This window comes from Sarcophilus harrisii, chromosome 4, assembly GCF_902635505.1.
Source record: "Sarcophilus harrisii chromosome 4, mSarHar1.11, whole genome shotgun sequence".
NCBI lineage: Eukaryota > Metazoa > Chordata > Mammalia > Dasyuromorphia > Dasyuridae > Sarcophilus > Sarcophilus harrisii.
In genome coordinates this window covers 25,083,743-25,108,389 of record NC_045429.1, presented here as the reverse complement: position 1 = coordinate 25,108,389, position 24,647 = coordinate 25,083,743, and the positions used below count along the sequence as shown (strand labels likewise).

General features: G+C 35.9%; 1 long non-coding RNA gene across 4 annotated transcripts in view; it reads left to right on the top strand.

Moving 5' to 3' along the window:
* Positions 1 to 24,647, top strand: part of LOC111720319 — an 83,227-nt gene that overhangs the window by 34,897 nt on the left and 23,683 nt on the right. For 3 of the 4 annotated variants that reach the window (XR_004234285.1, XR_004234286.1, XR_004234287.1), the window contains exons 4-6: positions 11,858 to 12,012; positions 12,720 to 12,879; positions 13,875 to 13,976. This is a non-coding gene — a long non-coding RNA (uncharacterized LOC111720319). Of the gene's footprint in view, positions 1 to 11,857; positions 12,013 to 12,719; positions 12,880 to 13,874; positions 13,977 to 14,576; positions 15,319 to 24,647 lie in introns of those variants that run through there. The other variant, XR_004234288.1, reaches the window with a different exon arrangement.

The window sequence follows — 24,647 nt, the reverse complement described above, 5'->3', positions numbered from 1 at the left end:
AAATCCTAAAAGATTTAATAAGGTTAAACTATTAACATTCCTAGATGGAAAGATGATACTTATAACTTATTGGAACTTTCTTGTTATTAGGGCAGTTAAAAGGCTTGGGAGTGAGTTGAAAATAAAGGGATGGCATCTAAAAAAATAAAATTAAGGAGTGAGAGAGCAATGTGGAGAAAGGGAATAGGAGAGGTAAAATAGAGGAAGTTATCTCACATAAGAAAGAGCTTTTATAGTGGAAGGAGAAGAAGAAGGAGGTGAAAAGTAATGAGTGAACTTATTTTCATCAGAATTGACTCGAAGAGGGACTCACATACATACTCAATTTGGTATAGAAATCTATTTTACCCTATAGGAAAAAAGGAGAGGAAAGAGAGGTGATAGAAAAGAGGGAAGATTGGGACAGGGAGAAATCAGAAGTAAAACACTTGAAGAACAGGGTAAAAGGAGAGAGAGAATGAAATAAATGAAGGGGGTAGGATAGAGGGAAATACAATTAGCAATACTAACTATGAAAAACAACTTGAAGCAGGTTTTTCTGATAAAGGCCTCATTTCTCAAACATATAGAGAAGGATGCAAATTTCTAAAAATAAAAGCCATTACTCAATTGATATGAACAGTTTTCAGATGAAGTAATCAAAGCTATCTATAGCCATATGAAAAAATGTTCTAACTTAATACTGATGTGGAAAATGCAAATTAAAACAATTCTGAGGTACTAACTCATGTGTACTGGATTGGCTAATAGGACAAAAAAGGAAAATGACAAATAGTAAAGGGGACATAGAGGCAAAGTAAGGCATTAATGCATTGTTGGTGGAGTTGTGAACTGATTCAACCATTCTGTAGAGCAATTGAAACTATGTCTAAAGGACTATAAAACTGTGCATACTCTGATTTAGCAATACCACTTTTAGATCTGTACCCCAAAGAGATAAAAAACAAAAAAGAAAAAGACATACATATAAAAATATTTATAGCAGCTCTTTTTTTGGTGACAAAGAATTGGAAGCTGAGGGGATGCCCATCAATTGGGGAATGGCAGAATAAGTTGTGGTTGTGATTATGATGAAATATTATTGTGCTATAAGAAAGGATGAGCAGGATGCTCTCAGAAAACTTGGAGAGACTTCCACGAACTGATGCAAAGTGAAATGTACTGTGCACAAAATAACAGCAATACTGTAAGATGATCAGCTGTGAATGACTTAGCTATTCTCAGCATTATAATGGTCCAAAAAAACTCTGAAGGACTTATGATGAAAAATGTTATCCATCCCTAGAGAAAAAACTGATGGTGTCTGAATACATATTGAAGCATGGTTTTTTTTTATTTTATTTTTCTTTCACAACATGACTAATATAGAAATATTTTGTATGACAACACATTTATTACCTATATCAAATTGCTTGCCTTCTCAATAAGGGGTGGAATAGGGAGAGAGGAAGGGAGAAATTTGGAACTTAGAGTTTTAAAAATGAATATTAAAATTCTTTTTACATGTAACTGGGGAAAATAATATACTAAATAAATTCAAAGAAAAAAAGATCATGAGTAGGGGAAAGTTACTGAAAGGCTGCAAGGGAATATGTCCCAGATTATTTTAAAAGCAAAGAGATTAGTTTTTCAAAATGAATTTAGAAGGTTTTTGCTTAACTGAAATCAGTAAATATTATTTCAATTCCTGGAAAAACTCTAGAAAAAGTTTTTGAAGTAATTGTTAGTGAACATCTAAAGATTTAAAAAAAAAAAAGCCACACTCAGTTCAATTCAGGATTGATGAAAATAGAAATAAGGCTAGGCAGAACCATAATACTTTTAAATTATGTTCTTGAAAACCAACACATTTTATATCCTGTATTCTTGACATTATTTGGTGTCAAATACTCTGCCTCTCTCCTGTTCTCCTCTTACCTGTCCAAACAATTCAATTCAATTTAATAAAAATATATTAAGAACCAACTTTGTACTAGACACTGGAAAGGTAGAAGGAAGCCAGGTCATGGAGAACTTTGAATGGCAAACAGAGCATTTTGTATTTGCTCCTGGAGCCCATAGGAAGCTACATTTTATTGGGGTGTGTGTGCCATGTTTAGATCTGTGTTTTAGGGAAATCACTTTAGGGCTGAGTGAAGAATGTTTTGGAATAAGGGGACACTTGGAACAAGGACATTTCCCCAGAAGCTACTGCAGGAATTAAGCAGTAAGGAGATTAGGGCACTAAAGTTCATTAGAGCTAATGAAGTAATATCAATATTAAATTTATAAGTACCAAATAGCATAGCACCTGAAATACCCAAGGAAAAACTAAATTACCACAGGGATAAATGGAAAGCAAAGAAATACTTTTTGAGGATTTTAATGTATACTTTTCAGACTTAGGTGAATTTATCAACAAGATCAACAAGAAAAGTGTTAAAGATCTGAATAGAATTTTAGAAAATTTAGCATGAGTTATCTATGAGATGCTATGTGGAATAGAAGAGGAGGAGAGAGAAAGAGAGAGAGATATTAAAGCCAAGAGATCCTGATCATTGATGTCATCCCTAACACATATTGGCTGTGAGATTCTGGGCAAATAATGAATCCTCAGTGTTCAAAGCAACTCTTCAAGAGTATTGGCTCTGGAGAATGTGATGACCTGTACTAGTAAAAGACATTTCTTCCCCCAGGAATTCTCTAGCTCCAATCCCTATTCCTTATGGTTATCATTTTACGTACCTATATAACTACATACATACATATATGTGTGTCCATATGTATATATTTACACATATACATATATATGTGTATATACATATATATATATATATATATAGTGTGTGTGTGTATATATATACATATATTGCATAGACTGCTACAAAAAAACTAACTATATACTAGGATATTAAAATATCATAAACAAAATTAGATGAGCAGAGATATCAAAGACATCCTTTCTTGGCCACAGTGCAATAAAAATTATAAGCAATAAAGATAATTTGAAGAGAGGATTCATACTTAAATGGAAACTAAATAATATAGTCCTATGTGTATCAAAAAGCAAAAGCAAAGGATCTATGTATTTTGTAAAAAAAAAAAAAAAAAGAAAACGATGAAAAAAATAAGCAAAACTTATCTTGTGCAGTTAAAGCAGACCATAAGGGAAAATTCATATTTCTAAATACATTCATTAACAAATGAGAGTAACAGGAGATGAATGAATTGGGCATGCAATTAAACCAAAACAACCCTTAAGCAACAAATTAGTCCAGCTCCTCAAATGTAAAACACAAGTTCTAAAAATAAAAGCCAGTGAATTAATAAACAAAACTAGGATTTTTTAAAGACTATAAAAATAGAGGCAAGAAACCATTAGCTAATTTGGAGAGGGGTGATGTGTGTGTGTGAGTATGTGAGAGTGTGTGAGTGTGTGAGTGTATGTGTGTGGTGTGTGTAGTGTATGTGTGAGTGTATATGGGGGTGTGTGAGTGTGTGTGAGAGTGTGTGTGTCAGTGTGTCTGTGTATGTGTGAGTGTGTGTATGTGTGTGTATGTGTGTGTAGGCAATATATACTTTTTTTTAAGGCAGAAGCTAGATTAGAGACAGAGAAGAGAGATTCTGGAAGCACCTAGTGTAAATGGCTTTTTTAAGGAATTAGAAAAGGAAGTGAGAAGTGGGCTGGGAAAATAGGACCTATAAAAGCTGTTTGTTTTTTAAAGATAGAGTTGACATCAAATAATTAAGGTTATATATCCCTGTTACCCGGATCACTTTCCCTGCAGGGAATCACAGCATCATTTTGCCCTAGTCTGGCCAGTGGGTCACTAGCTCAGCTCCCTAAACAAATCTCCAAGGTCTGACCTGAGAAAGAAAAAGGGAGAGTTATAGGCCAAGAAAAAGCCATACCTCTGGGACCACCTAGTGAGAGGAGAAAGGAGTGTCTGGGGAAAACTAGATTCTTTCTTTTCCTGTTGGAAGTAGGGAATAAGAAAATAAGCAGCTTTGCTGCTCATCCAACTTTGCTGCACAGCCATTACATGTGGAACAGAGAAGGAAGCAGGAGATAGGGTAAGAGAGGAGGTTAGAGGGCTTGGGAAAAAAGAGTGACCAAGGCAGTAAAGTACACACACATGCACACATACTTATGTTCAAATTCTGAGCGTCCTCTGTATAGACACTTTTCCAGGTGGTCTTAGGGTGATGATCTATGCAGGTGAATCACGAAGGCCGGGTGGCTAAGTGGATTGTAGTTCTAGTCAGAGAACCAGATTTCAGATTTCATCTGTGACCCTTACTGGTCCTGTGACCTCCGGCAGCCTCTTCACCAACCTTGGCCTCCTCTGTGGAGTTAGACATTTGGACTCAGTGGTCTGAGCTAGGATCCGATGACTCCCAAGTCCCAATCCTCCTCTTAGAGTTCGGTCCCATTTCACCAACTTCATAAGAATATCTAAAAGTCATTTTAAACTAATTATACCTAAAATAGCCTTACCTTTCCCTCTAAATTTGCTTATTCTTCTGGAGGTCACCACTGTCCATCTAGTCTCCCAGGTTCCCAACCTTCTGGAGGTCACCAATGGTTCCTTCCCCCTTCTTTGCCTTCCCATTGCCCAAGCCCATCCCAGTCAGCTGCAAAATCTGACATCTCCATATCTCACCTGTCTTGCAGCGCTGACACAGTCAGGCCCCCATCACCTCTCCCCTGGGTTGTTACAACTAGTCTCTCCCTTCTCAACTAAGAATCAACCTAAAGACACAGATCTGGTTGTACATATTCCTCATCTTATCGTGTAAGTCTCTTCACAGACTAATTCTCTCCTATCCTATAGACTTATTTCACATTTTTCCCCTTGATACATTTTCAGTTGCAACCAAATGAATCTACTTGTGGTCCCCCAAATTTGGCACCCTATCTCCTATTTCTGAGCTTTTCCATAGGTTATCTGCCATACATGGAATAATAATAATAATAACAACTATCATTTATGCAGTATCTTCATGACTTTTTTCCTCATCTTCTATTCATCTCTACCTCATCATCCTCACCTTTTTTAAAGATTCAGCTCAGGGACCATTTCCTTCAAGAAACTTCCCTTGACTTCCATACCCTCTCAACTCACTCTATTTCTTGGTGCTCTCCTTTCCAAATCAATGTAAATGGACTTCTCTGTTTATATAGTGTATAAACTCAAAGGCAGGGATTTAGGGTGGGATATTTATGTCCTTCCCACTTATCCCAGTGCCTAATATACAGTATGTACCCAACAAATATTTGTTTTTTTTTTCCCATGTGATTTCCTATTTATTTAATATTTTGATAACTATTTTTAATTATTATAGCTTTTTATTTACAAGATATATGCATGGGTAATTTTTCAGCATTAACAATTGCAAGACCTTTTGTTCTAACTTTTCCCCTTCTTCCCCCCACCTCTTCCCCCAAATGGCAAGTTGACCAATACTTGTTAAATATGTTAAAATATAAGTTAAATACAATATAAGTATACATGTCCATACAGTTATTTTGCTGTACAAAAAGAATTGGATTTTGAAATAGTGTACAATTAGCCTGTGAAGGAAATAAAAAATGCAGGCGGGCAAAAATAGAGGGATTGGGAATTCTATGTTCATAGTCATCTCCCAGAGTTCTTTCTCTGGGCGTAGCTGGTTCAGTTCATTACTGCCCTATTGGAATTGATTTGTTTCATCTCATTGTTGAAGAGGGCCACATCCATCAGAATTGATCATCATATAGTATTATTCCAACAAATATTTGTTGAACTAAATTAATTAAATGCAACAGTGGCCATTCCACAGAACATCGTAGATTATCCACCATGGAGCATTCCATGAAGAAGGGGACAAACTTTGGTTCCTTCCAGTGAGCCCTTTGATAAAGATCATGCACAACCAGAGGCTTTTGATTAGTCCTCATGTGTGTACCTCTCCTGAAACTGGGGACAACATCAAAAATGACTGGTCACTGGGCCATGAAATCCATTTGGTAGATTTTAAAGGAGCGGGTGCATTCCCTGGTACTCTCACTTTTCCTGTCTGACTTGGAATGCCCATGGGGAAAGGGAAGATCCTCTTCCTTCCCTCACAAACACACATATATGGTCTGTGATGGCTTCTTATACCTAGCAAGGAGCATATAAGCTATCTAAGTGAATTTCAAGGACCAAACCACCTCCTCTACTTTTTCTGAGACACATTTTCCAATTCTGCTTCAAGGTGAGTTGGTTGATTGATTTCCTAAAACTCCCTGGATCTTTTAGTGGTAAAAAGGTCAACTCCATTTTTAGCTATTGCTAAGGAACACCTAAATTCTGTCGACTATGTTGCTTTTATTAAGGATTAATAAAGATAAAACTAAATGCAATTTCAATGAGGGTTCTAACCTATTTTATAGCATTTGGGTTTATTTGCAAAAAGCTGAAGCACTAGTTTACAGGCTCACAACATTACAACATCGCAACTTGGAGCTTACTTAAATACCAAAGGCAGAGAAATTGCCAAATTGTAAGATTTTTGTGATGTAAAAGGCCTTAGAGATCATTCAGTTCAGTCCCCTCATTTTACAGATGATGTCACAAGAACTGATGCTTGAGTGAGTATTAAAAACAAAGTTCTAGGTCACATCGGATTTCATTATCTTTTAATATAGGTTTATATTGTGTTTTAAAAATTTAACAGCCAACTTTATTTTATATACAAATACCAAAATAAGAATAGCAAGCCATTTTTTAGCCAGCTTGCCTTGAACTCATCAGCTTTGAGAGAAAAAAATTACGTTTCTCAGCAGATTTATAAATTGCATGCACTTTGAGGATTCAAGAAGAAATGCATTGTAGTTGTGGAATTTGTTGACAGGTGAAAGGGAGCCATGTATTTTGAAAACTATCTAAACCCAAAAAACTTTCCAGAGCATTGCAAAGAATGTTTTCATATTGCAATTTGGCATGGTAAATAGATACTTTGTAAAATCCATTGAGCCTTTCCCCTCAATTTCCAACATCATAACTAAACTCCTGGGAGATTATTACAGCATGTGATGGTGTTTCAATGCTGTCTCCAAGCTCATATATCTGTTGTTGGCTATATTAACAGTCATTTTAATGAAGCTTGTTAGAAAAGCAGAATGATATTTTTATACCCAACATTAGCATCATGGTTTCTTGTTTTTTTCCCTGAAACTATGAAGTCAACAGTGCAAAAAAACCACACTCAAATGAAGGGGAGAGGAAGTAGAAATAGTAAACTCAACAAATACAGTATTTATTTAGTATTCTTATGAGTGAGGCACAGTGATAGGTGTTGGGGTACTTTAAAGTAAGAAGAAAAATTAGGAGGGACAGTAGAAAGAAGGAGAGAGTTTAATATAGAATATGTTGCTGGGGAGGAAATAGTCACAACTGAGACAAACTTCAATTATACAGGGCTAATTCTCCTAAGTAATGGGATTTAAAAGGAAAGAGAGAAAGGAAGGGGAAGATCTTTAGATCTTTGGATTTGGATCAAGGATAAAGGTAGAGAGGAAGAGCAAAGGAGTGGGATCAAATCACTCCCATTATAATTAAGTTAGGAGGGTTTAATTTATTATCCCCCTATTCTTTTTCTTTGTAAAGAGGAAGATAGAGGCAAAGTAAGGAAACATTATGTTAAGATATTATCGAAGAGAAAAAAAATTAATAATTATTACCATAAATGTAACTGGGATTAATTCACTCATATAATAGAAGGTGGAAGAATAGATTAGAAAGCCAACAACATATTATTTATGAGAAATACACTTGAAAAATGAAGGTTCACACAACATAAAAATGAGAGGCTATAGTACAATCCATTATGTGTCAGGTAAATACAAAATAGTAGGATTAGCAATTCCAAACAAGGAAACAGTAAAAACATACATAGTTTAAAAAGCTTGGAAATGACATTATATGTAAAAGGACCATAGTTAAGAAAGCAATATCAATACTAAATATACATGCACAAAATGATATGACATCTAAATATCTAAAGAAAAGGCTAATTAAACCATGAGGAAAAGCAGTAGAACAATAATTAATAGAGACTTTAATGTGTCCCTTTCAAACCTAGAGAAAACTAACAAAAATATAAAGAAATTGAAAATCTGAATAGAATTTTAGAAAATTAGGTAAGATAGCCCTCTATTGATCCACAACCCATTAACTTGTCCATTAGTCTGTAAGTTCCTTGAGGTCAGAGATGATAGTTTACCTTTCTTTATATTTTAATGCACAGCACATAGTAGGCACTTAATAAGTGCTTATTAAATGATTGCTAAATGCTAAATATAAGAGTTTTATAACCATGACAGCTTTATAAAAATGAATCATGTAATAGCATATAGTCTCTCATACACAAATGCAAAAAAGTATAGATCTTTAAAAACAAAAACTGTTTCCTGACCAAACAGTCAATAATCATTTATTCAGTGTCAGACATTGTGCTGTACACAAGAATACAAAGAAAGGCAAAAGCACATTTCTTTTCTATAAGGAACTCATATTCTAATGGAGAGACAATATAAAAAAATTGTACATACAACATATTTACATAAATAAAAATCATCATCAGGGAATTTAATAAAGGATTCAGATTTAAATAAAAACTAATGACTTAGTCAAGAATGACTGAGTCAAAGAACAAATCATAGAAAGAATAATTCTATTAAAAAAAACTTGAGACAAAAACATAACAAAACTTTTAGGATTTGGTCAAAGCAGGTTTTAAGGGTAAGTTTATATTCTGAAACACATTCATCAAGAAAAGAAAAAAGAAGAGATCAATAAATTGAACATGTCAATAAAAATTTTCAAAAAACAACAAATTAAAAAACCCAAATAAAGACAAAATAAGAATTCTGAAAATAAAAGAAGAGTTGATGGACTTTTCCTGTTGGTAGAGTTGTAAATCAGTTCAACTATTCTGGAAAGCACTTTGACTTTTACACACAAAAATCATCAAACTATATATACACACTAATCCAGCAATGCCATTATTATTTTTTTTTTGCTTTTTATTTTTTAATTAAAGCTTTTTATTTGCAAGATCTATGCATGAGTAATTTTTCAGCATTGACCCTTGAAAACCTTCTGTTCCAACTTTTCCCTTCCTTCCTCCTACCCCATCCCTAGATGGCAGTTAGACTCATGTTAAATATGTTAAAGTATATGTTAAATACAATATATGTATACATATCCCTATAGTTATTTTGCTGCACAAGAAAAATCGAACTTAGACATAAGGTAAAAATAACTTGACAAGGAAATCAAAAATGCAAGCGGACAAAAACAGAAGGAGTGGAGATGCTGTTGTGGTTCACACTCATTTCCCAGAGTTCTTTCACTGGGTTTAGCTGGTTCTCTTCCTTATTGAACAAATGGAACTGGTTCATCTCATTGCTGAAGATGGCCTGGTCCATCAGAATTGATCAACATATACTATTGTTGTTGAATTATATAATGATCTCCTGGTCCTGCTCATTTCACTCAGCATCAGTTCATGTAAGTCTCTCCAAGCATTTCTGAAATTATCCTCCTGATCATTTCTTACAGAACAAAAATATTCCATAACATTTATATATCACAACTTATTCAGCCATTCTCCAATTGATGGGCATCCACTCAGTTTCCAGTTTCTGGCCACTACAAAGAGAGCTGCCACAAACATTTTTTCACATGTGGATCCCTTTCCCTCCTTTAAAATCTCTTTGGGACATAAGCCCAATAGTAACACTATTGGATCAAAGGGTATGCACAGTTTGATAACTTTTTGAGTATAGTTTCAAATTGCTCTCCAGAATGGCTGGGATGTATTCACAATTCCACCAACAATGTATTAGTGTCCCAGGTTTCCCATATCCCCTCCAACATTCTGCATTATCTTTTCCTGTCATCCTAGCCAATCTGAGGGGTGTGTAATGGTATCTCAGAGTTGTCTTAATGTGCATTTCTCTGATTAATAATGATTTGGAGCATCTTTTCATATGGCTAGAAATAGTTTCAATTTCTTCATCTGAATATTATCTGTTCATATCCTTTGGCCACTTATCAATTGGAGAATGGCTTGATTTCTTATAAATTAGAGTCAATTCTCCAAAATATATAATTTTGGAAATGAGGCCTTTATCAGAACCTTTGACTGTAAAAATGTTTTCCCAGTTTATCAGCAATGGCATTATTAGGCATAAACTCCAAATAACTTAAAAAAGAAAAAATAAAAGACCTATATCTATAAAAAAATTTATGGCAGTACTTTAGCAAAAAACTGTAAAGTATGTGTTCATAAATTGGGAAGTGGCTGAAAATAAATGTGAATATAAATTAAATATTATACTCCATAAAAAGGTGAATATGTTTAATTTTAAAAAGTGGATATGAAGAATTAAGAGAAACTTGAGAAGTTTTGAATGAATTGGTACAGAATAAAACGAGCAATATCCAGAGATCCAGCTTTGAAAGATAACAGAATTCTGATCAACTATGACTTTAGGAAGTAATTGGCAAAGCATGCCTTTTTTCTCTTGACAGAAAAATGATGAACAGGTGAGGAATGAAACATACTATTTCAGATATGGCAAAAATTTATTTACTTGACTATACTTATTTTTATGAGGGACAGCTTCTATTTGAGAATGAAAGAATAAGTTAGTAGGTAATGAAATTTTAAAAATTTAAAGGAAAAAGGCAGTAAACCATTTAAAAACACACAGAAAGAAACAGAAAAATAGAAAGTTTAGAAGTAAATATAAACAACCCAGGCAAGTGTTGACAAGTAAGGCAGGCTCAATTATCTCTGAACCTGAAAGGTCAGACTGCATTGGTCTAGAACATTCCTAGCAACACATTTGCTTTTGGAAATATAGTTTTTCTTTCAAACTCTTTAGACATTGTTTTGGTTACTAACCTTATACATTCACATCTAAAATTATTATGGCTCATGCTCTTTTTAAAAATGTTTTTATTGATTTTTTTTTACTTCATCATACTTACCATCACTCTGTATCCCTCCTCTTCCTCCTCTTAGAAAACCATTCCATATAAAAAGAGTATTTATTAAGGCCAAAAAAAAGAAGGAAAAGAGGAAGAAAATCTATATAACTAACCAATACATTAAAAAGTATGAAAATATATTCAATACGTAGCACCTGTGTACCCACCATTTTCACAAAAGAGTAGGTTGGGGGTATCTTCTCCTATTGCTTCATTCAAGTCTTGATCTTCATAATTTTGTTGAATTTACTTTTGATTTTTTGGCATGCCATTCTTTTCATTTTTATTGCTCTAGTTACTGGATATATTGTTTTCTTGGCTCTGCCCACTTCATTCTGTATCAATTCATCTAAATCATTCCATGCTTTTCTGAATTTATCCCATTCATCATTTCCTACAGCACAGTAATATTTAATTAAATTCATTTATCACCGTTTAATTAGCTATTCCCCAAACAATAGACATCTACTTTGGTTTCCAGTTTGTTGCTATCACAAAAAGTCCTGCTCTAAATATTTTGGTGAGTATGGGAAATTTTTTTGTTACGATTGGCCTCCTTAGGGTATAAATGGCTTGAGTTCTTTTTACTAGGAACATCTTGGTCTTGGATTCTTTGTCAGACAAAGTCTATTACTGTTCCTTAATGTCATCCTTCAGTTTGGTTGCTGTTGAACTAATTGTCTTCCATCTCTAGAAAGGAAACCACCAATTCTCCCTGATTGTATTTCTAGATCTGATAAGTAAACTATAAAAAGCCACTCAGGTTCATTTTGTACAACAAGTTTATAACAAAAGTAGCCTTTTAGGGAAGAGAAATAATACTCAAATCTTTCGTTTTCCTTTCTGAATAGCCTAAGTTCCGGACAGAGACCAGAAAGACAAAGTCTCTGCCATTTTAAGATCTTGTCGTTTCCAGTGTGGTTATTCATTCTCCTTAGCTCTCTCCCTCAAGAACAACTTGTTCTCTCCCTGGGCTCTGAGCAGTGAGCTTCATCCTCCCTTTCAGGTAATTTCCAGATCATGTCACTGTGTGGGCCCCTTTAAGAAAAGCTTGGTACAGTGTCTGACACAGAGTCGGCACTTAATTGATAGGTGTTGTCTTTCTCCATTAGGATGTAAGTTCTTTAGGGGGCAGTTAGGGAGCAGCTAGGTGGTGCAGTGGAGAAAGCCTCAGCCCTGAAGTCAGGAGGGCCTGAGTTCAAATTTGATCTCGGACACTTAACACTGTCTAGCTTGTGTGACTCTGGGCAAGTCACTTAACCCCAATTGCCTCAGCAAAAAAATTTAAAAATAATAATAATAATGTCAGTTCTTTGAGAGTAGGGACTGTCTTGTTGGCTTCTATTTATATCCCCAGTGTTCTAGTGTGGTGCCTGAAAAATAATAAACATTTACAAATGCTTTTTAAAAATTCATTCATTTAAACAATCTATGGAGACATTTGGCTTCTCTCTGGAAAGAGGGAATGGAAGAAGTCCATCTTTCTTCCTCAACTTGCTCAAGAAGCAGAACCGATTTTGCTGAGGTTATGATCCACTTTGGGGGTCCTCACAGCCTCAGCTAAGGTAGTCATTGTATTTATGTGCCCTGGGCTAGATCTCTGTTGGATGTCTTCCATGGTCCTGCACTAGTATCTCCAGTTTACTTCTCTCAGTTGTGAAGGGTTCCCTGGTGTCTGCTTGTTTAATACCTTTCTGCTTCTTCTCCCACAAGGTTCTTCTAACGTCAAGATCAAACACTCTGAACACATCTGCCCCCAGGTTTAATCCACAACTGCCAGACCTTGGAGAATGAAAGGGGAAAGCCTTTAATGGGCAGAAGGCTCCTCGGCTTCTGTGCTCTAGAGTAAAGCTTCTGTGGCAGAGTCAAAAAGGTAGAGCTATACTTCTTAAAATTAGTATTCTTTTAAAAAAAAATTGCAAGTGGTAAAAATTCACTATTTAATTTATAATCATTTTGTTCCCTTTTGTAAAGTTTGTAAAATAAAATGTTTGCATCTGTTGATGATTAAGTTCCTAATAAAAAATAAAATATATATGATTTTATGTGGTTGCTCCTTTTTTGTATTTGTGTTCTATAGTTGGACAAAAACAAAATAAAAAATGATTTTGGCAGAGAGGGTACTAATCAGAAGGACCAGGGTAGCCTTCCTATGGGAGGTAGTACCTGAACAGAGCTTTCAAGGAAGCATAAAAGGTACAGATAGATAAGATAAGATGAAATATATTCTAATCAGTCAATGAAGGAGCTCTTTCTAAGTGCTTATTATGTACCAGGAACTGTGCTAAGCTACAAAGATGTGCTAGAACAATTACATTCATTAGGGGAGACAAATAGGTACATACAGAGCTGTAACCACTTAGGTTCACACCAAGTTTTGGTCCATGGTCTGAAGGGGTATGTATATAATAAGGTAAGGTGTTTGTATATAAAGGCCTAAGGTGTAACAATCCTTCCCAGGGAAGCTAAATTACTAAACATATTGATGATTTTTTTTTATGATGCCTCCGATGAGAGAGAAAAAAACTCTCAGTCCTGTGTCAAGAAAGGTCCCTCTTTCCTAGGGGGCTCCCCAAGCTGTCCAGCATCCTCGAGCCACAAACAAAAAGACACACAAAAATGAAAAGAACGGGGTTGGACAGAGATGTTCATGAGAAATAAGATCAGATGACTTTAACAGTAAAAAAGTATAGAAAAGGTAGTGACGTCCGTCTTAAGCAAGGCAGTAGAAAGGGACCCATACCCCCAGTTCCTTCTTGTCTTGGTTCCCCTTCCTCTCAGAATGAGGGAGATGTTTTTTAAAAGAGTGGGGAGAGGGGAAAGGAGAACTAGTCTCATATTTTGCTACTTGATCTTTTTCCTCTCCAGGGTCCCAAAAGGAAGCACGGGCTTGAGGAGAGGAACTACAAATGTCTCCGTCAGTCTGGGCGGTGAGGAAAGGGAAGGGAAGCATCACACCTTATTCTCTTGGTGAGTGCCAGCCCACTCTCTCAAGGAGCCCTTAAAGCTGCCCTTCAGACCTGATCCCATATTAGCTTCCTCGCTGCCCAAGCTGGGGAAGAATATAATTGTTGGGGACATTGACTCCATAGCAAGATCACAAGCCCAAGCCACACCAGAAGGCCTGTTATAGTATTATAAATGTGTGTGTGTGTGTGTGGTCAACTGGACCAAACTGATTTTTAACCTGTGGATGGCCAAAGCCAAACAAAGCAGCCTCGAGGCAAGGGAGAGTGAGGGACAAACCTTCTGAGTTTAATTTCAAAGTGAGCTTTCAAGCTGGAGCCCCACCTAATGAAGGAGGCAGCTCTAGTGTGGCTAAACCTTAATACTTGGACCAATGGCTATGCAGTGAGCGAAAGCTCTGACAATGAGGGATAACAGTTTGATACAAGTTCGATTCTGACTGAAACAGGTCCAGGATCATCCAGAGGGTGAGCACAAAGGATGATTGTTATGTCAATTGTTTATTATTATTATTGTTGTTAAGCTCAAAGCATAGTTTGCTTGCTGAGCTTTTGCTTTAGAAAATAGGGTATTTCCTAATATTTTGACAATTCCTCCTTTTAGCCAAAAGGGAAGAGATCTGAAAGAACCCCTAACCTTCTGACCAATAAAGGACATAAGCCAAAGTGCCATGAAAGGCCAGTTGGGCCAGGACAAGATGGTGGCCAAGGGATTAGCTCCTTGAGGAGACCTACCGGAAAAATTTGCCCCAGATATCGTTGCTAACCATTGTCTGCTTGCCAAGAAGAAAGGAGAGGGAGGCCATGAAAGTAGGGGGAGAAAATGACATTGCATGTTGAATTAGGGTCTTGGTGGTTAGGCACATAACAAAAGGAAAGAGGGGAAAAAACAACAAAGATAGTACACTCAGCCCTTTTCTGGAATCTTGGGACAGCTGTCTCATCTGGATGTTGGCTGCTTTTGGGTCTCTACTAGATGAACCTTGAGGTCCCTGGAGGATGAGGTTCCTGTCATCCAGTCTAGGGCAGGGGCTTTCTTCTGATGCTCCAGGCGTCCGTACTCCTAAGTTTGGCAGCTTTGGGAGCAGTCAGAAGGACCTGGTAGGGTCTATTAGAGAAAAAAGATTCAGCTTTGAATCTGAGCTTCCGGTCAGTAACGTAGGTCCTTAGTTAAGAGTCTCTAAACAGCACATAGAGATGATCCACTTTCCCAGACACACAGAGCTGGGTTCAAACAATGCAATAAAGTTTTTCCCATAATTTCCATAATTGCCTAATTACATTAAATCAGGTACAGGTTGGGACAGCTAGATGGCACAGTGGATAGAGCACCAACCCTAAAGTCAGGAGGACCTGAATTCAAATCTGACCCTCTGACACTTAATACTTCCTGGCTGTGTGGTTCTAGGCAAGTCAGTTAACCCCAATTGTCTCAGCAAAAAAAAATAAAAATAAAAATAAAAATCAGGTACAGGTCAAACTATTTAGAGGTCTCACAATGCATTAGTTCTGAGAAAGATTTAAATGTTACCAAAGTAAGCAAGAAAACTTCAACAAAACTAAAATCTTCTAGTATTCTAGTGACCCATTCTCAATGTCCACTGGACTAGCACATTTTGAGTTCCAGATGTCTCATGTAGTAATCTGGTCTGTAGATATCTTTTCTTGGCCAACATGTTTATTCTCAGGACAGCTCTAAAAGGGGCTCCCTGAGTCCAAATTTAGTTTCCTGGATAATTCTGCTTGTAATATCATTTAAATTTCATTCTCCAATTTTGAAATTTCAGAGAAATTCAGGTCACATACCATTTGTTGTTTCTATCCTTATGTATAACCTGTACCTAATAAAAGAATTTTTAAAAAATTTATGAGGATTCAATCCTAAAATGAGTTATTCTACTTTCTAGAATTATCAGATAGATATTTTAATAATGGGGAAATAATTTCATTTTCTTTCCTATTATCCTTACAATTTATGTGTAAAATCCAATTTTAGGATTTATTAAAACATGCTCAAAGCCTGAATTTCTATGATAAACATATTTTGAAAGACAATCATATACATCAATAGTTTTTAGAGAACTTTTTTTCCTCAGAGAAAACAACCCAATCCTGTTGCTTTTCTCAAAATTTACTATTCCATTTTATTAGAAAATTTTCACATTAATTTTTGTCTTATTATTTTGTTTAATCACTTCCCCTTTGGATGAATATTATCCCTACATTTTAATTTGACCCTAAGTATAGGTTAAAGTTGTAAGATGTTCATACTTATATCCTATTATAAGACCTCAGTGATATTTCAATATCAGCATATTCTTTTTATAGATTTAATACTGTACTTACAATACTTTTTGATTATAGAAATTTGTTATAAAAAGAGGGACATAGTTATAACAATGTCATATATCATAACAGAGGAAAAATATCCCCTTAACTCTGATTCCAGGCATGAATCATATCTGAGAGTCAAACAGGGTGTCAAAAGCAAGACTCAAAGTTAACTGGGTAGGAATTTTCCTTTTAAGAAAGGAAATAGCACAATGGAGAAATAGAGTCAAGAATATTCTATCCACGCTAAGGTCATCCACAAAACTTTTCCCAGGTGCAGATATCCACTTTTAGCAGTTCCCAGACTGCAGCACATGTACTTTTCTATTATTGGCTTCATAACAATTCAAATAACTATCCCTATAATCAAACTTCAAAACAACAGTAAATTACAGTCACAGGAATTTTTACCTTAAACAGTAGAATTTTATTAACCACAAGTTAATATCTTTCCTGATGATTCCCTAACAGTTAACATTTCATTTATTCTAAACTCATACATTAAAACTAACTATATTCTGGGACTTCAGACAAACAGCAAATACTTGATAGTTGACTCATCATTAATATGTTGAAACTATCTTTAAACCATCATGGACAATTTAATAACAGCTAAGAATTTTCAATTTATCCTGGGAAGTGGGTACCATTATTATTATTATTATTATTATTATTATTATTATTATTATTTTACAGAACAGGAAACTGGGGCAAATAGGGATAAGATAATTTGTTAAAGATTATACAGCTAATAAATTTCTGCAACCAGAATGTCATTTGAGTTTCCCTATATTTTTCCAGCATTCTTTTCAACATCTATACTTGGAAATCTAATTTATAATTTTGAATAGAACCAAACCTTCCTTCACAGCCTCTATGTAACAGTGCTGTTAGTTGTCCTTGAGGAAATGAAATACATATGGACCAATAATGCCTTGAATTAACCACAGTTTTATCCAAATGTCAGCTTGTAGAGACTAGGTGTACAGCAACATAAAAATAAGCTTTAAAGAGAGAAGCTTTGGAATAGATACTGACTTGCCTTGGGGGAGAAGGGGAGAAGGATTATCACCACCATCATTTTCAGCATGTAAAAAAACAACTATGCAGCCCCCAAGGTGATTGCCTTGGTCCCCAGAAGTTCCTCCTATTTTTGTTTCTTGATCATCCCATGGAAGAGCTCCAGCCTTTCCTAAGCACCTTGCTCTTTTCTCATTTCCTGAGAGATTTTAGCTCCCCTTTTCTTCTAGGATGAAGCCCAGGAGCCACTGTCTTTTCAAGTATAGAGATGATCCCATGGCTCCCCAAGGCTTGTCCCTAGTGGATCTTGGGGACTTTGTATTTGGCTGTAGATTCTCATCTATAGTTACCCGATAGAGTTAGACCATTGGTTCCTAGACTTATTACACATTATTCTTCTTCATACACTCTGTGGTCTTTATACATTCTATGCTCAAATCTTTTCTCTGCCTCTGAGAATACATAGGTGCCATCAAAACTCAACTCAAGTGCTACCTTCTTTATTAAAACTTTCCTGACCTGTTCAGCTGCTAGAGCCTCTACTCCCATTATAAATATTTTATATCATATATGATTATGCATGTGTATGCCCAGAATTTATCATGGTGTCTGTCACAAAATAGGTACTTAATATATGTTTGCTGATTGACAGAAATGTAAGTTGGAGCTAGACTGTGAAAAACCTTGAAGGAGAGAGGAGTTAAATTTTTATTCTTTAAGTAATAGGGAAGCACTGGAGGTTATTCAATAAGGTAGTGACATGGTCAGAGCATAATCTTAGCAAAATCAGTTTGATAGCTGTGGGAAAGATAGATTGATAGTCAATAAACTCCAATTAGGGAACATTTATAATAGTCTAAGTGAAAGGATGAGACAACATAGCATTTTCACTCTTTTTGTTGTTGTTTGCTTGCATTTGATTTTTTTCTCATTTTCCTTTTTGATCTGATTTTTCTTGTACAGAAAGATAATTGTATAAACATGTATGCATATATTGGATTTGATATATATTTTTTACCATGTTTAACATATATTGGATTACTTGCCATCAAGGGGAAGGGGTGAGGGGAAAAGGGGAAAATTGGAACACAAGGTTTTGCAAGGGTCAATATTGAAAAATTATCCATGCTTATGTTTTGAAAATAAAAAGCTTTAATAAAAAAAGAAAGGGGATGAACTAGGCTTTCTAGGTGTGAGTGGAGAGATACAAGTGAATAAAGAGATGCAAAATTTGGCAACTGACTGAATATGTGGGGTAAGAACAAGGAGAACAAATTTAGGAAACAAGAAGGCTAGTGATACCCTACATTAAAATGGAAAAGTATATAAAAGAGATGGATTTAAGGAGAAAGAGAATGAGTTCTGCTTTGAACTTCCTACAGAGCATCAAGTCCTGATATCCCATTGTCCACTGGCTGCATTCATTTTGGCCTTCGGTTCTCTCTCACGTCCCCTGTGCCGGGTGCCTTCTCTTCCTCACTCTCTCAGCTTTCTTTTGTGCATTATTACTGTTGATTACTTGTCCCATTGGATTGTAAGCTCCTTGAAAACAGGGACTGTCATTCTTTTTTATATTTATATTTGTATCCCCAGCACCCAGGTACATAATCATCACTTAATACATGTTTATTGACTATCAAATTTGAAGTTTCCAAGAGGCAATTGGCGATGCAGAATGAGCACCCATGAGGGAGAATAGGGTCGAATATTTAGATCTGAGGATCATCTACATTAAAAAGCATCATGAAATCCATGTGGGCTATGAGGTCACCAACTAAAAGTGCAGAGAGAAAAAAAAAAAAGAGAATGTAGGACAAAGTCTTGGAGACACACCCACAGATAAGAGTATTATATGAATGATGATCCAATGAGAAAACTGAAAAGGATGATCAGGAAGGTAGGAAAGCCGAGAGAGATGCCACGAAAACTTAGAGAAGGATGCAATAACCTGGAGAGAAAGGAGGGAGGGCAATAATGTTAAATGCTGACGAGTTGGAGATGGATGAGAACCAAGAGAAGGTGATTACATTTGACAATTAAGAGATAATCAGTAATTTTGGAGAAACAATTTCCATTAAGTGATGAGGAAGGAAGCTAGATCTGATTTGAGTGAGAGGAGAGGAAGGGGAGACTGAGGCAATGATTTTAAAGAAGTTTTTTCTTGGAAGATGGGTGAAGAAGGTATAAGATAACTTGAGGTGATGGTAGGGTCTAGGAAGATTTTTTCAAGATAGTGGTGACATATAAGTTGGTAGGCAGTAGAGAAGGAATAATCACATAGGGAGAAATTGTAAATTCTAAAAGGAACAAGAATTGTGGACATGGAAGAGAACAAATCTCAAAGCACAGAGATGGGAGATGTAATGTTGTGTCCTGAGAACAGCAAGGTGGTCAAATTAATGGGAATTTGTGAAAGAAGCTGATGTGCCTGGAAAGGTCAGTGGGAACCAAATTATGAAGGGCTTCTGTGACAAAAAAAAAAAAAAGAATTATTCTAGAGAGTGCGGGGAGTTATTAGATATTCTCAAATGAGGGAGTGACAGACGGAGTGAAGAACAGAATGGAGACATTAAGAACTGGAAGCAGAGGCTATTGCAGTTGTCCTTTTATAGCATCTTCAGCCAAGTTGTGCTTGTTAATTATGAATCGCCCCCAAAGCTCCATCCTGAGCCCTCTTGTGTCCTTTATGGTTTTGCTTGGTGATTTGAGTGCCATCTCTATGCAATTGATTCTCAGATCTATTTACCCCTGACTTAAATTCAACATATCCCCAACTGGACTTGTGATCTTTCTCCCCAAATCCTCCCTTCTTCCCAAGTCCCTTTTGCTTTGGAGGGCATCCCCACTCTCCCAGTCACCAGGTAAACCAGGCTCCCGATATAGGGATCTCTCTGGACTCATCACGCTCTTGCATCCTCTCTGTCCAAGTCCTGTTAATTCTACCTTTCCAACATCTCTCACAAATGCTCTCTTCTCTCCAAAAACATCGCTGTCCCTCTCCTGGCACAGACCTGTGTGACCTGGTGCTTAGGTTAGTACGACAGCCTGCTAATAGGTAGCTTTGCCTGTCCTGGTCCACCCTTCAGCTAGCTGTGGGAGTGATCTTAAAGCACAGGATGAACACTCTCCCATTCAGTAAGCTCCAGGCTAAAATGTAATTCCTATCTGATTTTAATGGGTTGATATATTCATAAAAAATGTAAGCCTGTTTGGTTTTCTAAGTCAGTATGTGGTTCACAGGGATCGTTATGTATTGATTGAGGTTCTCCCTACCTCCATTTCTTTTTGAGTTGACAGCACTGTTGTGAAGGATCTTGCCAAATTGATTCTACTACTGTATCCTCTGCAATAAATGTTGGCAAATATATAGTGGTTTTAAATGTATTACTATATGAAGCACTTAATAAATTTACCTAAAACAATTCATAACAGAGTTCATGGAGAATCTATAAGCTTAAAAAATTAAAAAATAATCAATAAATTCACTTGTCTTCAAACTTAAAAAAAGAAGAGTTCTCTTCTATCCCCAATAGTTAGCACAATGTCTGACACCTTGTAGGTTCTTGATAAATGTTTATCGATTGATTGGTTGGTTGAACTTATCCCTTTTGATATTAATATCTACTTTTCAGCTAATGCTCTAGCAACTACCTGACAATGGTGGGCTCTCATACACCATGTCAATTATTTACAACTCCTTATGACGATAGCAGTCTGGATTATTAGACTATTACAAGTATTATTATTATTATGTAGGAACACATAATGATCAACAAAAAACAATTTAGTAATTCTGATCATTCTTGGATGTGAGCTTAAAAATATTATTACTATTTTGAATATTATTATTGCTTTATCATACTAATTTTCCTTTAAGTTTTCTTTTCTCCAGTCTACTTTTATTCAGAAGATGAATTTTTTAAATAGGAAATGGCCTCTTAATTTTTAAAGTAAAAGCCAAATGAAAATATACTTACCAGAAATTTGCACTGTTAGCATGGAAATAGCACTTGACAAAGAGCCAGGAGACCAGGCTTCTAATCTCAGGTCTGAATAATTGGGAGATCTTAGGCCAGTCACACCTTCCTTACTTTACTCAGTTACTCAGTTTCCTCCTTATTACCTGGAGGTAGTAAGCTCTTTCTGAGCTGCCTTTCTAGACTTGACAATTCTATGAGCCTTACTTAGAACATGTCAATTCCATTATACAGGTAATAGTCACCACAAAATGTTACAGCCTGATTATAATCTTACATAGCATTTCCAATTCAATGTTTATTCAAAGACAATTTTTAAAATTGCTTCTACTTACTTATACATACAGCAATTAGTTGACCCCTAGGAGATGCAAAGTTTAGATAAAATATGGTTTCTGCCATCTCACAGGGGAATATGATAACTATGAATAAATACAATCTTATTAATCTGCAAAGAACTAGCGTAGGGTGGCAGGAATAAACAAATTTCCAGAATATTTTAAATCCAATAATAAGGGACCATTCCAATCCACATTGAGCTCTCCTCTCTTCTAGATTCTGACAGTATTTTTAACCCACGACACTTATTTATCCATAATACACATTTTAAAATTGCAAATTACATTGTTTTTAAAACATTTCATGAACTAATGTCCTACCTCCCCAACTCAATTGCAGATTTCTTTTTTTCCCCTCAATAGTATTTTATTTTTCCAAATACATTTAAAGACAGTTTTCAACATTCATTTTTGTAAGATTTTGAGTTCCAGATTTTCTCTCCCTTTCTTCCTCACGTCTCCCCTCCTCGAGACAGCAAGCAATCTGATATAGATTATTCACGTACAGTACTTTTAAGCATATTTCCATATTTGTCATGTTGTAACTGCAAATTTCTTGAGGTCAAGCACTGGGTCTGAGATTTTCTTTGTTTTCCTCTCTAAAGCTTAGCATGGTACTGGGCAGAGAATAGACTTTCAGTAAATACTTGTTGAGTGAATGAATAATTCTCCATGAAAAGAGAATTAATTGTACAGGGCATTTTAATTTACATATGTATTCAGTGAGTAGGTAGTTAATATCATATGGAACAATTATTTAGTTGGCTAACTTTTTTATAAGGACCATGTGAAGGAATTAATAAAACAAAGACCATGTGTTAAATTTTCCTTGAAGTGAATATTAGCATTCTTCAGACTATTGCTTCATTATATTTAGTTGTAGTGGAGACCCTGAGTTTGAAGAAAGGAGCCTGTGATTTACAAGTTATTATGACTTGGATCAAACCACTTCATGGCTCTGCATCTCAGTTTCCTCAGCTATAAAATGGAGATAATTCATCAGGCATTTATTAAGTACCTCCTGTATGCTAGACACTGGGAAAACAAGGACAAAATGAAAAACCAATCCTGTCCCAAGAAGCTTGCATTTAACTGGAGGTATGTGTACAAAGATCAGTAAATGCAACATAATTTTAGGAGACTGAGAACCCTCCCCACTGGGGGTATCAAGAAATAAAATAGCTAACATTTATACAGCACTTTCAGGTTTACAAGGTGGTAAGGTGGCTCGGTGGATAGAGCACTAGATCTGGGATCAACAGAACAGAAATTCAAATCCTGCCTCGGATACTACCTACCTGTGTCATCCTGGGCAAGTCATTTAACTACTCTCAATCTCAGTTTCCTCAACTGTAAAATGGGGGTAATAATAGCACTCACTTGCCAGGGTTGCTTAAATGAGACAATACCTGTAAGTACTTTGTGCTATATGAATGCTAGGTATTACTATGATTATTATTATCACTTCAAATGGTTTCCATATCCTTTTGAAGTGGGTTCTAATATTACCCTCATTTGCTAGAAAGGGAAATTGAGGCTTCCTGGAAGAGATGGCACATAATCTAAATCCTGACCATTAAAAAATTAATAAATAATCATAAATTCACTTGTCTTCACACTTAAAAAAAAACAAGGGTCTATCCTATCCCCAATAGTTAGCACAGTGTCTGACACATTGTAGGTGCTTGGTAAATGTTTATCAATTGATTGGTTGGTTGATCATATTATTTTACTTTTCCCAAACTTTCCATCACTCCCCCACTGCCTCTAGGACTCAGGCATCCCCCGATTGGGATTCATCACCTTCCCCAAATCTCCCTCCATTTAATTCAGTTCACAGAATCATCAAGTAGGAAGAACATTGGAACAAATGACAAAGTATAAAAGGCATTTTTGGAGCCATGAAATGCCATATAAATCTTAGTTATTATGTTTACATTACATTGTTCATATGTGTCAGTAATTTTAATGGAATTCAAATAGAATAGGTAATCCAATATATAAATTTTGCCACAATGGTTTTCAGGATTATAAATTGAAACCAAGATATATGCTTTACGATGGCAATTTTAATAAGAGCTAATATTTTTATACTTAAAAATTGCCAGAGAAATCAACATCTTCATGAAATTGTCCTCTCCTAAGGTTCTTTTCCCAGGTGGACTTGGGATGCTCCAGTGACGCCGTATCTGTGCACTCTGGCAGGTCCTCCCAAGCTGTGTACTTTGGGTTTTTAGAGAATGAAACATGGAGAGAACCATCACCAATGTGGCCACAGTATGATTTTTTTTTGACCACAGCAATGTTCCCATTTCATTGAGGGAATTAAGTGGGGCCATGGAAGCTCCCACCGTCCCAGGATTGCCATGAGACTCCAATGAGATGACATTTGTGAACTGTTTCACAAACCTTAAGGTCTTTGAGGGGTAACTCTTTTGACTAAGTCATTGGGAACTAGGATCGAGAAGACCTGTCCTGATAAAATCAAATCCCTCAACGTCATGGAGCATGGCAATATCCCTTTAATAAACACTTTTCTTCTGTTTCCCTAATGAATTTTACTTAGCCCAATCTCTCGGCTCATGGTTTTATTATAAACAATCTGTCATTCTCACTCCCCATCTTCTATATTCAGTGTCAGACATAATATAAAAGTATACAATGCTGTAAAAGGGGAAAAATAAGATAAACATTCATTTATTTTGTACAGAGTTCTGCAGACAAAAACAGTGACTCAACATAGGTTAAAGTACAAATTGCATACTTTAGCATAAGGACACAAATCAATAACTCCTCCAGGACTTAGTCTAAGGAAATCATTCAAGTCACTGGAAAACTCAATGATTTGACATATACTCAAAGCCAAGTCCTCCTTCAAACTCAACACCACCCTGACTCTCACCCCTTCCTGTAGAGGAGCTTAAATTACTGTTTCTAAAGTCAGACAATTTTTGCACAAACACACTAGATTTTTTAAAAATACAAATTTATGCTTACTTTGGTATTTTG